Here is a 15,361-nt window from a genome sequence, read left to right on the forward strand (position 1 = left end):
GGAAGAAAAGATATCTGATTGATATATTTTAGGAAGCAGAATTATATTCCATATCAATTAGCGATTATCTTGTAACTGCGTAATATATAAACACAGACATAGGGTTTACACTATATGTGTTATCATTATCGAGAATAATATTCATTGTAACCCTAGCAGCTCTCGTGATATTTTGCTCATCACTGAGAGAGGACAGTTCTACATTGTAACAGAGTTTAATAAAGTTTGTTTTCTGTTACTTGTGTTCTTTGAATTCGATTTGATTGTGCTATACACTGTATTCAACCCCCCTTCTACAGTGTGTGTGACCTAACAAGTGGTATCAGAACCTATCTGTTAACACACAAATAATTTAAGATCCAAAAACAATCATGTCTGAAGCAGAAACTCCAACCAAGCCCACCAAAACTGAAGAACCTCCAAAGACTCAAATCCATAGTCGATATGAGGCTATTAGAGTTCCCATACTGAAACCATCTGAATATCCCATAATGAAGGTGAGGATGACTATGTTTTTGGAAGCTACAGATCCAGAATATCTTGACAGAATCAATGAAGGACCTCACAAGCCAACCAAACTTACCGTTGTAGTTGCAGGTGAAGCAGCAAAATCTGTACCAAAGGAGAAGAGTGATTACACTGCTGAAGATATCGCATCAATCGCTAAGGATGCTAAGGTACGACACTTGCTGCATAGTGCCATTGATAATGTAATGTCAAACAGGGTAATTAACTGCAAGACTGCAAAGGAGATATGGGATGCCTTGGAGACAAGATGCCAGGGAACTGATTCGATTAAGAAGAACAGGAAGACTATACTCACTCAAGAGTATGAACACTTTGACTCAAAGCCTAATGAGTCATTGACTAATTTATATGACAGATTTGTCAAACTCTTGAATGATTTGTCACTAGTTGATAAGGAGTATGATCTTGAAGATTCAAACCTTAAATTTCTGTTAGCTCTTCCGGAAAGTTGGGATTTGATGGCCACAATTATAACAGACAACTATAATCTTGAAGAAACAGCTCTTGATGAAATTTATGGGATGCTCAAGACTCATGAACTTGAGATGGAACAAAGAAGCAAGAGGAAAGGAGGAAAGTCAAGGACAGTTGCTCTTAAGGCTGAGGAAGAATCCCCCAAAGCAGCTACCTCAAGGAAAGGCAAGGGAAAAGTGCTCATCACAAAGTCTGATACTGAGTCATCAAGTTCTTATAGTGATGATGACTCAGAAACTGAAAACTTGCCTGAGATGGATGCTGGTGAAGAGATGATGAAGCTTTGTGCTCTTATGGTGAAAGGAATCACAAGGATTGCATACAGAAAGTTCAGGAAGGGAAAGAAGTTTTCCAGGAAAGGTGCAAGTTCTGATAAGAAGAGTTTCAGAAAATCTGAAGGCAAAGGAGGGAAGTCTGACATAGGAGATTACACAAATGTCAAATGCTACAACTGTGGTGAGAAAGGCCACATATCTCCTGATTGCAAGAAAGTGAAGAGTGACAAAGGCAAGGCTCTTGTCATAAAGAAGAAAAGCTGGAGAGACACTTCAGATTCTGAAAGTGAGGTGAACTATGCCTTGATGGTAAATGTTGATAGCAGTTCTGAAGCTGCTGAGTTAAGGGTACCTCAAACTACTTATGCCTTTCATATTGATGACATTAATGAGTTAAGAAGATATCTTAAAACCATGTTCATTAGTTATAGAGATCAAACTTTAACATGTTAAAGATTAATTTCTGAAAATCTTGCCTGTAAAAAGAGGAATGATTATTTAGAAAAAGAGTTAGTCATGTTCCATTAAACTCAGAAAGATAGAGATGATGCTTTCTATTTTAGGGATGAAGTACTTAAAATGAATGAATCTCTAAAAACTGAGTTAGAAAAGGAAAGAGAGATTATCAGGACTTGGACTAACTCTGGCAGAACAACTCAGAATTTGTTAAGTAGTGGAAACTGGAAAGAGGGCTTAGGTTATGGAGATGACAAGAATGATAAAAGAACTGTAGAAATTAAGCCTATAGTTGTTAAACAAAAGCCAAAGGTAAAACCTGTTAAGTTTGTAGTTGTAAAGTCTGAAACTGAGAAATCAGAAGTTAAAGAGGAATTAACTTCTGACAAACTAAAACAGGAAAAGCCAACTGAAGTAAACATAGGCTTAATGACAAAGAAGCAGCTTAAGCATAAGCTGAAAGATGTTAAGACTGTAAACAAGGTAAAGTCACCTAGTAAAAATAGGAATGGAAAGGAAAGTGTGAATAAAAGCAATGATTATAAGCCCGTTCCTAATGCTCCTAGAAAAACATGTCATAACTGTGGAAGTTCTAACCATCTGGCTTCTTTTTGCAGGAAGAATAAGAACATAAACTCCTTACCTTCAAAGTCAGGAGTTAAGAGTCAGTTTGTTAGATATAGGCCATAAAATCCTTGTTTTCATTGTGGTAGTTTATGGCATTCCATTTATACTTGTAAGGAATATCATAGTTTGTACTATGATTATTATCAAATAAAACCTTCTTTAAAGAAAGTTAGCATTGTTCCTTCTAGTGTAAGTTCTGATACAAAGTCTGATAGTGTAGATGCTGATAAGAAAAATGTTAACATAAACTCTGATGCTAAATCCGCTGCAAATGTTAACAAACTTAATAAGGCCAAAGGATCCAAGCTAGTATGGGTCCTTAAAACTAATCATTAGTGGTCTTTGTGATTGCAGGGCAGCAGGAAAAACATCCTAGTTCTGGACAATGGATGCTCAGGACATATGACTGGAAATAAAGCCCTGCTATCAGACTTTGTGGAGAAAGCTGGCCCAAGTGTTTCTTATGGAGATGGCAACATTGGAAAAACACTGGGATATGGCAATATCAATCTTGGGAATGTCATCATTAAAGAAGTAGCTCTGGTCTCAAGACTTAAACATAATCTGTTGAGTGTTAGTCAAATCTGTGACAGAGGTTATCATGTGGATTTCTTTGAAGAACACTATGAAGTTGTAAGCAAATCTACAGGAAAAGTTATTCTGAAAGGATACAGGCATGGTAACATTTATGAAGCCAAGCTTTCAACAAGTACCGATGGTTCTGCAATCTGTCTATTAAGTAGAGCATCAATTGAAGAAAGCTGGAATTGGCACAAGAAACTCTCTCATTTAAATTTCAACAATATAAATGAACTAGTCAAGAAAGATCTTGTGAGAGGACTACCAAAATCAGTATTTGCTCCTGATGGCCTCTGTGATTCATGTCAGAAGGCTAAGCAAAGAAAATCTTCATTCAAGAGCAAGACTGAATCATCAATTCTTGAGCCTTATCACCTACTACATGTAGATCTATTTGGTCCAGTGAATGTCATGTCTATTACAAAGAAGAAATATGCTATGGTCATAGTGGATGAGTTCACTAGATACACATGGGTGTATTTCTTGCACACAAAAAGTGAAAATGCATCTATCTTGATTGATCATGTCAAGCAACTGGATAAATTGGTCAAAGATTCTGTGAAGATCATAAGAAGTGATAATGGCACTGAGTTCAAGAATTTGATCATGGAAGAGTTCTGCAAAGACCATGGAATAAAGTAGGAATTTTCTGCTCCTGGAACTCCATAACAAAATGGTGTTGTTGAAAGACAGAATAGAACTCTTATTGAAGCTGCAAGAACTATGCTTGATGAAGCAAAGCTACCAACCTATTTTTGGGCTGAAGCTGTGCAGACTGCTTGTTTTACTCAAAATGCAACACTCATTAACAAACATGGAAAGACACCATATGAGATGGTGAAGAAAAAGAAGCCAAATCTGAAGTATTTTCATGTATTTGGATGCAAGTGTTTTGTTGGGTATCCAAATTTGATTTAAAAGCTGATGAAGGAATTTTTGTTGGGTATCCACTTTCCACAAAAGCCTTCAGAGTCTACAATTTAAGAATAAGGGTTATGGAATCTATCAATGTCTCCTTTGATGACAAGAAGATTACTGGACTTGAAAATTTCAATGTTCATGATCAGCTGAGATTTGAAAACGAACACTTAAATTCTGATACTGAAAATCCTGACAGTCTAAATCCTGATACCGCAAACTCTGATGGATCAAACTCTGATGTTATTGAAACTGTGGTGACTACGCCAAAGGAAGATGCACCTGTGCAGGGGGGAGCATACTGAAGATACAACCACATCTCAAGAAGCATCAGAACCTACAACTGGCTCTTCAAATTCTAATTCATCAAGTTCTGATGAACCAAGTTCTGATAATTCTGGAAACTCAATTTCTGAAGGATCCAACTCAGAGAGCATAATTTCAGGGGGAGCATCAGAAAATGTTGACGAAGACAACATGGATCATGGGGGAGCATCCGGTTCTAGAGAAAATCTTCCATCTGCAAGGAAGTGGACTGAATCACATACACCTGATTTAATAATTGGAAATCCTGACGCAGGTGTCAGAAATAGAACAGCTACTTCAAGTGAATGTCTCTATAATTCTTTTCTTTCTCAGACTGAACCAAAGAAAGTGGAAGAAGCTCTTCAAGATGCTGATTGGGTACAAGCATTGCAGGAAGTGTTAAATAAAGTTGAAAGAAATAAAGTCTGGACCCTTGTGCCAAGACCAAAGAACAGATCTGTTGTTGGTACAAAGTGGGTGTTCAGAAATAAAACTGATAGTGATGGCATAATTAAAAGGAATAAAGCAAGGCTGGTTGCAAAAGGATTTTCACAACAGGAGGGAATTGATTATGATAAAACATTTGCACCAGTTGCTAGATTGGAAGCCATAAGGATATTTTTGGCTTATGCTGCTCACAAAAAATTTACAGTCTTTCAAATGGATATAAAAAGTGCTTTTCTCAATGGAGAATTGGAAGAGGAAGTATATGTTGAACAACCTCCAGGCTTTATAGATTTCAAATTTCCAAATCATGTCTACAGGCTTGATAAAGCACTTTATGGCCTTAAGCATGCTCCAAGAGCATGGTATGAGACTTTAGATCAGTTTCTTCTGGAAAGTGGATTTAACAGAGGAACTATTGACAAAACACTGTTCTACCTTAACCATGGAAAGGACTTACTTTTGGTGCAGATATATGTTGATGATATCATTTTTGGTTCTACAAATGACAGACTTTGCAAGAAGATTGCCAAACTGATGTAGTCAAGATATTAAATGAGTATGATGGGGGAACTTAGCTATTTTTTGGGCCTTCAAGTCAAGCAGAATGAAGAAGGCAATTTTTTTAGTCAATCCAAGTACACCAGAAATTTGCTGAAGAAATTTGGAATGCCAGATTGTTCAAGTGCATCCACTCCTATGGCCACTGCAACAAAATTGGATAAGGATACTGGTATATCAGTAGATATTACTGATTACAGCGGTATGATTGGCTCACTACTCTATCTAACTGCTAGTAGACCTGATATCATGTATGCTACATGTCTTTATACAAGATTTCAAGCAAATCCAAGAGAACCTCGCTTAACAGCTGTGAAAAGAATTTTCAAGTATCTTAAGGGAACAGCTGATCTGGGATTGTGGTATCCCAGAGAATCCAATTTTAAACTAATAGGTTACTCAGATGCAGATTTTGCAGGATGCAAAATTGACAGGAAAAGCACAAGTGGAAGCTGCCAATTTCTTGGAGGCAGATTAGTTTCTTGGTTTAGCAAGAAACAAAAGTCAATTTCCACATCAACTGCAGAAGCAGAGTACATTGCTGCAGGAAGCTGTTGTGCACAAATTCTTTGGATGAATAATCAGTTACTAGATTATGGGTTAACATATTTTAAAATCCCTATTTACTGTGATAATCAAAGTGCTATTGCTATGACAGGTAATCCAGTTCAACACTCAATGACAAAACACATCAGCATTAGGTACCAGTTCATAACGGAACATGTGGATGAAGGTACAGTGGAATTGCACTTTGTTCCAACAGATCAACAACTAGCAGATATCTTCACAAAACCACTGTGTGAAGCTACTTATACAAGATTGGTAAATGAACTTGGAATGGTTTCAGGTTCTTTCTCTAAGTCTACTTAGTTTATGATTCTGTTTCATCAGACTTTATGATCAGTATTTATAGATATTACTATCTTTGTGCTTAATTGAAAATTACTTAAGTACTGATTGTTGTCTGATGTGAATTTCTAAACTCTGATAGTGAGATGAATGTTTCTGTGACTATTCAATCCAATGAGGATAACCATGCTAGATACTGACCTAGTAGTGTTTAATAAACTAAAGATCCCATGTTTGAAGTAATTATTTATGTGGAAATCTTTTAACACAAGCAAATTCTGATATTGAGCTTAGTTAAGTTTACTTTGTCTATCTTATTACTAAGTCAAAAACTAGAATAATGCTTCTTATCTGTTAAGTTCTGATGTTAGTAAATCTGGTGAATGTACTAAGTGCTGATAAGCCTCACTTATCAAAAGAAAAGGAAAAGAAAAAGAAATAAAAATCAGGTACTCCTTTGAGATCTAGAGTAAAAATGTGGAAGGGAAGACCCAAGTGCATTGCTGGTATTAAGTAATATGCATCAGAAAAGAAAAATAAATATTTTCTTGGTGACTTTTTAAACTCTATGATTACTGGAGAAATACTCTGATTATAGCATAAATTATGATAAGCAGTCGTGACTCACTTACACTGAGAAGCCACTATAAAATGAAATTTCAAAAGATGCACAAAATGAGCACAAAACAGTCGAGGTGGATTCATGCATGAACTCATTCTAAAGTAGACTTCAGAATCATGACAGATTTTGAGCAAAGTTCTCAGTTATGCCTTATTTCTAAGATGTACTGAAGTGAATCAGACTTTAATCTTTATATGATATTTAGCTTACTGCACACACATACACTCCATATGAATGATGAAATTTACTGTGGTGATAAATGTTGTTTCAGATGAACAGGTTAAGTGTAAGTTGCATAAATTCTGAGGACAAGTATGATGAAAGTTCTGATGATTAAGTTCTGAAGAGACGAAATCAGAATTTGTGTGAAGAATTACAGAAATAGGCATTCACCTTTCGAGTTAAGGAATCATGTTCTGATGAATGTTAAGTTCTGATATAAGTCTAAGTTCTGATATTAAATCATGATTCTTTACTTGACTTATTTGTGGTTAAAATATGAAACAGTCTTATTTAAAATCAGAATATGTTTGGGTGAGATATTAATAGTCAACATAATTTGGGTTAGTAGTACTCGTCTATGCACAGTAATTTTTACTTGTTTCGTGTGCGCATTAAATCTTGTTTTTAAGCTTCCAATGACTATTACTATTCTCATCAGCCTAGGGAGACGAGGTAGAATTATTTCTACCTGTAACTATTCAATTTTCCTTGCGTCTCTTGGTATTCTATTGGTTATATAAACCAACACCTCATTCCAGCCAACACATTTCTCATTTTCTCTCAAACTCATTTTTTTTCTCATCAAATCATGGTTCGTTTCAACTTAGTTCTGAACTATGACACTTCCACTATCGAGTTGAGCTGTACTGAGTGGAGGCAGGAGTGGCATGTCACTGCCATTCCTGATGATATCTGGGACTCAGTTCCCCAAGAGGTTCTCACAGACCTCTTATTCTTCTACATGGACTATCTTCGCCATCTTGAGCATCTGGAAGAGGAAAGGAGAGAAGCTCTCCGACAGCAAGAACGGATCATTCGTCTTGCTATTCTTTTTGTTGATAGTAGGAAGAAGAAATAATTTTTATCTATCTGTTTTTCTTCACCGTCAGCTTTGTCTGGCTTCTTAGCTTAGGACTAAAGCTGTTGATGTTAGGATTTGTAGCTTAGGACAATCTTGTAATTTTAAGCATGTAATTTAAATTTCATGAAATGTATTTGCTCAATATATTAATGAAATTTTATATTTTTGCAAGATTTTGTCTCTGAGTCATTTCATATTCTGATAATATTATGAATCCTGATATTAACCATATTCTGATGACCTTTTTAGCTCTGATACAAATCAAGTTCTGATTCTGACGTGGCAGAATTTATTTACTTGGTTTATTTCTGGTCATTCTCTCATTGGTCATATTTTTACAGAATATTGGTAAACCAGTAATAATAATTTCTTAAGTGGGAACAGTTTTAAATTTTAAAATAAAACTGAACTTTCTTGATTAATGGGATTACTTGGTAAGTGGAATAGTTTTTTCTTGAAAAACTGCATGTGATAAGTAATTATTATTGAATACCCGTGCCCATTAATTATCGTTTATTGCTGCATGTCTGACAGGTGTCTCACTGGTTACTTTTTCTACCGTGTATAAGTAAAAGAAAGAAAAGATTGTAAAATATTTTATTTACTTTCACATTTTATCGCTCTCTTTTTTACTTTTATTCTCTCTCATCTACTGACGATTTTTCAATCAGACATTTTCTCAAACACCTTACAGGCAATTTTCTTTCTCACGAATTTCTCATGGCACCCAAGGACATAATTTTTGATGGAGCTACGTTTGTTCCTAATAACTTCTCTGCTATTCTTAGCAAGTCAGAAGCCCCATCTGAACTTCACTTCATTCAGGACATTCTTGCTAGTTCTGATATTGGGTATGCTCTGACCGAACCCGAAGCAGTCTCTGGTAATCAAGTCCTGGAGTTTTGGAGAAGCGGTGTATATGGTGATGGTGGTGCTCAAGGGTCCCCAAGTATTATTTTTTTATCAGGGGAGGATGAGTATGTTCTGACATTGTCTACGGTTCGACAAGCACTGCAGCTACCTGAGAACTGTGTTTATTCTACTATTGAAGATCCAGTTCTTCAAAACATGATGGCCAATCTGGGATATGAGAGGACATTGGCAAAGTTGGGCCAGTTGAAGAGATCTTTCATAAGGAGGGAATGGAGTTTCTTCTTTGATTGCATAACCAAGGCTTTTGCAAACAAATGTTCCAATTTTGATGCAATTCCCATATTCAGCCAACAAATCGGGTATGCTCTCATAAATCAAACTGATTTTGACTATGCAAGTGCTATCTTAGGTTTTATTGGGGACAGAATGAATGAAGATAGATCTACTATTTATTTTTCTAGATTCTATCAGCTTATCTATAGTTTCTGTTGTGATAATAAGCCCCGAAATGCTTGTGAATTAATTTCATCATTCAAAATAGCTAAAAGAGCTTTTACTGACTTATTATATACTGATAATAAGAAGGCTGTGTTAAGACCTCTCTTAATTCCTTTACCTGTCAAACAAGCCTTAATAACCTATGATCCCGTTAAATACACTGCACTATATCCTGATGCCCAACCGTCTACACCTCATCCATCAACACCTACCACCTCTACTCAATCACCTCAAACTTCTCCACCTCAAACTTCAGAACCTACAGTGCAGCCTTCCTCTTCCAAACCTAAGAGGACTAAGAAAGTACCTCAGACATAACAGAAGAGAAGGAGATTCATTCTGCGAGATGAATCAGATGCTGATGAATATGTTCCTGTATCAGAACCTGTTGTTAGAGAAGCTGAAAAGGTCTCTTCTCAGAAGGATGTTGATATTGGGAGTTCTAGGCCCTTAAAAAGGCTTAGAAAGCGTAATTCTGATGATACAGCTCCTAAAGTCTCCTTAAAAGCTAAAAGATTCAAAATATTGACAAAAAGGCTTGAAGATTCTGGTAAAGGAATGGAAGCAGCAGCTAAGGAATGGGGTTAGGAATCTCTGATCTCACAAGACCCTGTTGAAGCTCACAATTCTCCTAGTGCTGATCCAGACCTTCACACAACTCATCAATCTCCAGTTCATGATGATACCCAGGGACCAAGTGATGAAATTGACATACATAACTTGGAAGTGCCTGAGGTTTTGAATCTAGAAGCTCCACCAACTCAAGTCACTCCACCAACAACACCAATTCCTGATGCTGATTTTAATCCAGAATTGCCTACAACACCTTCTCTGCATCTAGATGCTGAAGATCAGATTTTAAGTGAGCATCAGAATATGGCTGTTGATCAGAACATAGTTGGAGATCAGCACTTAGAGGATGATGTTGAAGCCTCCATAGCCTCTCATACTATTCTTTTATCAGAGGATGCTGAAGATGTTGACTCTGTAAGTACTGATGCTGCAAATGTTGATGATACTGGTAATGCTGCTAAAAATACAAATGCTGATACAGCTGGTCCTTCTGGACATGCACCTCTACAAGCTCCTTCAAAAGTTGCGATAGTCAAGAAGTTTGTTATAGGGGAAGCACCAGTCCCTTGGATTGAAACTCCTAGAGGATATGAGTGGACTAAAGAATGGAACTCAGTCAGTTTTGTTCCTTCTGAAAAGATTCTTGCTCAGCACTTGGAAAAAGCTGATGAGATGCTAGTCAATGATGATTTCAAGACACATCTAAGAGTTACTGTACTTAGTACAAGGCACCTTCAAGGTCAACAATCTGTAACTCAGGCCAAGGTGGACAAGATTCAAGAATCCTTGAATCAGCAAGATACAGTTGCAAAGCTGGACAAGAAGATGTTTTTCAAACCTACCTTCGACAAAATTTCCTATATTGAGAAAACCCAAGAGAAGCAACAGTCTCAGATTGATGAAACTTTGAAAAATCAAGCTTCTCAGCAAGATCAACTCAATGAGATTCAATCCTCAGTGGAATTGCTTGTCTCTCTTCTTTTACCTGCTGATGCCAAAAAGGGGGAGAAGGTAATTAAGTCCAAATGCAAATCTGTAAAGACATTGAAGAAAAAGGATGATGGTAATGACCCGGGAAACTCTGGAATGGGTGGAGGTCATGGTCAAGGTGGAGTGTTAGTCCCTTAACAATATAGCAAGAATTACAGAAGGGGGGTTGAATGGAATTCTTAAACCTTTTTCTAGAAATAAAAATGTTCAACTCGAATATAGATATAAGTGTTTTGATTAGCACAATACGGAATAGAAACTTAATTGAATCAAAACATAAGTAATTAAAAACAAGAGTCTTTAAAAATTTTCTGGTGGATTTAAACAATTCCACCAGAGATATATATTATATATCGAGAGGACTCTGTGTGCAAGAATGCTCACAACTGCTTACAAATCGAACTACTGAGAATAGAGGGAAATGCTAAAGATTTTGCTTACAAAGATTTCTCTCTTTTTGTATCTCAGTTCATCTTTTTATTTGCTACGTTCTTGGTTTTTATATTACCAAGATTATAAAGTCAAAAAGACTAAATAAATATAAGAACTATCAGTCTTAAGCTTTACTACTTTTCGTCCTCTATTACCTAGTTAATGGGCTTCCACAGTAGATTTGTATACATCTCGATGGCTGTGCTCAGCTTTCACTGTTCAACTGTTGTTTGAATTCTTTATATGATCATCCGTTGGACTTTATGAATATCCGTTGGATATATGATCATCCGTCGACTTTCTGAACATCTGTTGATGGCTTCATTGATCATCCGTTGACTGCTATATTAAACATCCATTGATAGTCATTTGAGCATCCATCGATGGCTTTGTTAATCATCCGTCGGTAGCTATTTTGGCACTTGACTTTATTTCACTTATGCAAAATTACAAGACATCATTTATATACAATTAATCAACCTATTCTGCATATCTAGTTAAAGTCAACATGACTTATAGGCTACTACAGAATCTATACAAAGATGTATACAGAACTGTGCTACAGACTTATTATTACATAAGCTACTCACTCGATGGATAATAAGTTAACATCCGTCGGGACTATAATGAGTTATCCGTCGGGACTATAATTCTTATCCATCGAGTGCTACATTATTTCACTAAGTAAAATCTACTTAGATGTTTTGTTTATGAAATCATCAAGTAGACAACATATGCACAATAATCTCCCCCAATTTATGTCTACTGGAATTGTAGCCATAAATTAAGAGATACTTGATGATAACAAAACATCTTAATATACAGCTTTAAAGATAAGCAGATAATACTGAAAGTGCTTCAAATAATAAAAATGTACAAGGTTTGGCTCACAGTCATTTTCAAGATGCTCCTCTAGCCTGAGCAGATTTTTCTAGTTTCTTGAAGGTCTGGATCTTCTTCCAAGCTTTCTGTTGTTTTCATCAATCTGATTTTGGAGTTGCCTCTGGAATTCCAGTTCATCAGATTCTGAGAGATCTAGCTTTTCTTACATTTCCAAGAGAGTCTCATTGCTAGAGATACTCAATTGGTCTTCTAACCTAAAGAATCTTCTCACACCTTTGTCATCTAGGAACTCCATCAACCAGTAGGGCCTTAGATGCACTCTTCTCCTGTGTATGGGATGATTAGAGTTTTTGGGAGTGCATCTTTAGCTCTAATACTCCTTTGTTCTTCAATCTTCTTCAATACTAGTCTTCTTGCAGTTACATTGAACCCAAAGTTCTTCTTGAAGGATGAATAAACTTTAATCAGTACAACTTGGCTTTCTTGAATAATCCTGTGAAGAGGCCACATAATCTCCTTTCCTCCTTTTTACTTGAACACTAACCTTTCAGGTAGGTTCCTGTATGCATCAATTCCCATCACTTCCTCCAGTTCATCCAGATAGAGGTTTAGATCTGAAAATTCTTTGATGTCACATAAGTACAAGTAGTCTCCCTTGTTGACTTTTGGTTGAGCTTTAACTACTGATTTGGATTTGAGTGGTGACAGCTTCACTTTCTTGACTGCCCTTGACTTTGTTCTTTTTGGCTTGCTAAGGATTGGTAAACTAAAGTCAGGTATTTTATCCCACTCTATTGGCTCATCCTTGGGCACAATAGGTTCACCATGAATATTCCTATAGGGATCCACCACCCTTATATCTTCAAATACCATAGAGGACTTTGATGCTTGAGTTGTAGCTGGTGTGGGTACCTTAGGAAATTGATCTTCCAATCCTTTGTCGATAATATCCAGTTTCCTTTTTGTTCTTCTAGCCAATTCTTTCTTTCTTGGAGATTTCTTCTGTTCTTCAATTTTCTTCTTTGATTCAGCAGCTTCAGATGGTTGAGAGGGAATTTGTTGAGATGAATTCACAGCCTGTAGCTTGGCCAAGATAGCAATATGCTCTTTCTTTTGTTTAGTCTTCTTTGCATCTAGAGCAGCTTGCTTCTTTTCCTGCTTTAATCTGGCTTTTTCTTCTCTCTTTGCTTGAGCAAATTGTGGATGTCCAGCTACCACACAAATTTCCTTTCTATTTCTGAATATCTTAGCAATTCTCCTTTTTGAAGCTGAATCAGCTGGATCTTTATAGAAGATAATTGATCTTGACATAAGCTTCTTCTCATCAGGCTTGGGTGTCTCAAACACAGTGTCCAAGGGGTTCTTCAAAGATGATTTTGGATAGTTTGCCCTTGGTTTAAGAATTATTTCACCCTTTGTAGACTTGATGCATGAAGATTGTCCTCTTTCCAGATAATTCATACTCATCTCATTCACACTGATTTGCTTGAGTTGAGAGTGATGGATGGCTGACTTAACTGGCTCCTTGACAAATTCAAACTTTTTCTGTATCTCCTCATCAATCTTATCCCAGTTGATCAAACTCAACTTTCCTTTCTCAGCAACTTTCAAATTTGCTACTGCTGCTTTAATTAGATCTATACCATCTGCAACTGGTGGCTTGGAGACAATAATTGAAGGTACAATTACTTTGCTGATTTGAACTTGAAGTATCTCCCCTCAATTGGTTCTCTCTCCCCCTTTTTGTTATCAGCAAGTTGAGGAGTTAGGCCTTGAGCTTTAGCCAGTTGCATGAGAAGATTTGTCTGAGTATGTTGATTTTGAAGAAGCGTAGCGACTGAATTCTCAATAACTTGAACTCTATCTTCCAGCTTTGCCAGCTTCTTTTCAGAATCTGATTCTCTCCTCAGTCTCAGTCATAGATCATGCATGGTACCATATGGCATGACTGAATCCAGCTTCTCAAAATTGTAGGTCTTCAAGTCAGCTATATCCTTTTTGAGTTCATCCACACTCAGATTCTGTCTTAATTGCTGTATCTTCATGAGATGTAGAGAGTATAGGTGAGCTTGAAGAACAGCCTTGGTACAAGCATCTGAAGTTTCCTGAAGGGCCTTTTGAATAGCCATAACCTACTTAACTAAAGATACACCAAATTGTCCTGGTGTAGATTCCTTTGTCCATGCCCATTCAGGTAAATTTGGAACATAACTTGGGCCTTCATCTCACCCTAAGTTCATGCTTCCATCCAAAGAAACAAAGTCATCATCATTAGAATTTACTTCAAATTCTTCAGATGGCTCACCAGCTTGAGAAGGCATCCTATTGACAGCAGCTTTATCTCTTTGAAGAGATTCTGAAGTGTGTACTAAGTTCAAAGTCTGTTCTGCCTCCACATTGCCCTGAGCAGCCAACAGTTGATAGGCTGACACAGGGTGAGTAAAAGTGTCAGCGTCCAAGGAAATGTTATCTTTTATAGCTTTGTAATGTTGTTGAAATTGTCTTTCCTTTTCAGCATCATCCACAATCATTGACTCACTAGCAATGGCTGGATCCACCCTTATAGCTTCTGTACCTGCTTTTCTCTCATAATCTCTCTTTTGTTGCATCAGGGTCTCACCCTAGCTTCCCACCCTCACACCCTCACCTTCACCTACTAAGGTGGGACTCCTCTCACTCACTTTTGCCAATCCTGAATAAATGAATTGCTGATTTTCACTCTTTTCCTCTCCTTTTGCCTGGGAGCAACCCGGCCTCTCACTCAATACACTCTCCTCTCTCAGTCCTAAGAGTGACTGTACAACCACTAAATCTTCTGCACTTGAAATAATTGAAGTTCGAGTGAGTGGTAATGCTATCCGACGGATAACTGCTGTTAGGCTTATCCGTCGGGATACAATCACTACTCGACGGATGAGCAATATCCATCGAGAGAGTAGAAATGAATGAGGTGGGAAGAAAAACTACTGTTGACTCTGTGTTGATTGAAGATATTTGGGGCACATATGTCACAATAGAATCTGGAAGAATTAGCAAGTGAGCCAACAAATCATCTAAAAGAGGATGCTCACTTGCACTAGATTTTGGCTTCCCCAACAGAGTTAAAGAAGGGGAATCAGGAATTGAAGTGTTTATCATATCCACTTTCAGAGAGTTTGTTGGTGAGTATGGTGTTTCATATGCTTCTATAAATAGAGATTTTGGTTGTGACTCCACATTTATTGGAGCCACATCAAACTGAATTTGAGAGAGTGCAGGGACTGTGTCTTTAGCACTAGTTTGCATTGTGTGTGTGCCCTGTGCATCCCCAGAGGTTTTAGATTTCTTCTTTCTTGTGTAATTTTGGGGTGAGCTTGTGTCCCTAACCCTTTTGGCATGTGCTCTTGGCTGAGAGCTTTGTTCAATAACTGCATCCTTTTGAGAGGATGC

The sequence above is a fragment of the Apium graveolens genome, chromosome 1, assembly GCF_009905375.1.
Source record: "Apium graveolens cultivar Ventura chromosome 1, ASM990537v1, whole genome shotgun sequence".
In the NCBI taxonomy this organism is placed as follows: Eukaryota; Viridiplantae; Streptophyta; class Magnoliopsida; order Apiales; family Apiaceae; genus Apium; species Apium graveolens.